At 39.3% G+C, this 2,469-nt stretch overlaps 1 non-coding gene across 1 annotated transcript; it reads right to left on the reverse strand.

Annotated features, from left to right (window-relative positions):
* Window positions 1-2,068: 2,068 nt before the first annotated feature.
* Window positions 2,069-2,172, reverse strand: LOC112788058 (small nucleolar RNA R71). The gene has a single exon (XR_003195438.1). It is a non-coding gene; the product is annotated as a small nucleolar RNA R71 (small nucleolar RNA).
* Between the last annotated feature and the right edge of the window lie 297 nt (window positions 2,173-2,469).

Raw genomic sequence — 2,469 nt, forward strand, 5'->3', positions numbered from 1 at the left:
GTGTCACTAACGTTCTCGAACTTATATTCTCACTAAATATTAACACCCCTAACGTCCTGAACTAAAGTCTCCGCCCACTTCGCACTTTCTCTCTGCAAGTAAAGCCAAGCCCAAATAAAGAAAGGAACTGCTTCAAACTCAAGATCCAAAGGCCCAAGACTTGAAGAATCACACTAAAAGCTGAGAAGAGTAGTATATATAGGAGTAGCTTTGAATTGATAAGGAGTTCTGGAGGCTGGAAAAAGAGAACTACTCTCTGTATTTTACTTTCTTTGCAAATTCTAGTTTTATGATGTATTCTCTATCTTTGTTTTCATTTTCAAGAGCTGTGAACAACTAAACCCCTTTCATTGGGTTAGGGAGCTCTGTTGTAATTTGATGGATCAATACTACTTTTCATTATTCTTCTTCTATCTTTCCTCTTGATTTTACTTGAAAGCTTTCGATCTTCATCCAATTGAGTAGTTATCTTGGAAGAGAAGCTATTCAAACTTGGATCTCTTTTGAACCTTGAAAGAGGAATGAAGAGATCAAGCTAGAAATGCTTTCTCATGCTGGACCAAATTAGGTTTGGATGGGTATGTGACTATAACCCTCTCAATACTTAATTTGGGAAATGCATGTGGTATAATCAGTGACCATTCTTTATATCTTCTCATGAGCAATTGACCAAGGAATTGGCTATTGATCAAGATTTGAGAGATTGAATTGCAAGAAATTGTAATTTAATCACTTAAGATTGCCAAGGAGATCAATAAGTGCATTGATTGAGGAAGAGATGAAAATGAACTTGATCCAGAGAATTGCAACATCTCCTAAGCCCAATGAACTCCCCATCTCTGATCTTACCCATTCTCTTTAATTTCTGCCATTTACTTTTATGAGCAAATCCCCCATTCCCATTTACAATTCTGCATTTTATTTTCAGTCATTTACTTCCAGTCCTTTAATTCTAGCATTTACTTTTCTGTTATTTACATTCCCACCATTGTATTTTCTGCAACTCTCAACCCAAATTCTGGATTCGCTCAACTAGAACATTCTTCTAATTAAAGTTGCTTGATCAATCAATCCCTGTGGGATTCGACCTCACTCTATTGTGAGTTTTTACTTGATGACAAATTCGGTACACTTGCCGAAGGGAGATTTGTTGAGAGACAAGTTTTTCGTGCATCAAGTTTATGGCGCCGTTGCCGGGGATTGATTGTGCATCAACAATGATTAAATTAGAAGATCACTAGATTGAGCATTTTTATTTTGTGAATTTCATTTTTCTGTTTGAGTAATTTACTTTTTGTTTTAGTTAAACTTCTTCCCTTCCCCCTCTACTCTTTTGTTTTTCTTTGTTATTTTCAATTCTGTTTGCTAACCCACTAACTGTTTGATATATTGCATCACCCACAACTAACAGTAATTCTGACACAAATACTGTCTTCATCTATTTTCTTTGCTTGTACTTGTTAGTTGTATGACAGGGAGAAGAAGCGGGGCTTCAACTCCCTTTGATTCTGAACCTGAGAGAACCTTCCTTAGACTAAGGAGGGAGGCAAAAAAAAAACGTGTAGTTAGTGCTGAAGAAGAGGAGGAACACTTTGAGGAATACTTTGAACCAAACATGGAAGAAAACATGGAAAATCATCATGAAGAAGAGACTCACAACCATGGCAGAGGAGGTGGAGCAAATCATGCTGGGGAGGATAGAAGAGTTTTGGGCTCTTACATTAATCCAAACCCAGGCAATTGTGGAAGTAGCATCCAAAAGCCAACAATCCATGCCAACAACTTTGAACTTAAACCACAGCTCATCACCCTTGTTCAGAACAACTGTTCGTTTGGAGGAGGTGTTCAAGAAGACCCCAATCAACATTTGACCACCTTCCTGAGAATATGTGACACAGTGAAATCTAATGGTGTTCATCCTGACGCCTATAGACTGCTCTTATTTCCTTACTCACTCAGGGACAAGGCAGCCAAGTGGCTGGAATCTTTCCCAAGGGAGAGCTTGACAACTTGGGAGGATGTGGTGAACAAATTCTTAGCAAGATTTTACCCTCCTTAACGAATCAATAGGCTGAGAGCTGAGGTTCAAACTTTCAGGCAACAAGATGGTGAGACTCTGTATGAAGCATGGGAGAGGTTCAAGGACTTAACAAGGAAATGTCCACCTGACATGTTCAACGAATGGGTCCAGCTGCACATTTTCTATGAAGGGCTCTCTTATGAGTCAAAGAAGGCCGTGGACCATTCATCTGGAGGATCCTTGAACAAGAAGAAGACCATTGAGGAAGCCATAGATGTTATTGAAATAGTAGCAGAAAACGACTACTTCTATGCTTTCGAAAGAGGGAACACAAGAGGAGTGATGGAGCTAAACAATGTAGATGCTCTGTTGGCCCAAAACAAGCTCATTACCCAGCAGCTGGCTGACCTCACCAAGAAGATGGAGAGGAACCAAGTAGCAGCAATCTC

The sequence above is a fragment of the Arachis hypogaea genome, chromosome 20 (assembly GCF_003086295.3).
Source record: "Arachis hypogaea cultivar Tifrunner chromosome 20, arahy.Tifrunner.gnm2.J5K5, whole genome shotgun sequence".
Lineage (NCBI taxonomy): Eukaryota > Viridiplantae > Streptophyta > Magnoliopsida > Fabales > Fabaceae > Arachis > Arachis hypogaea.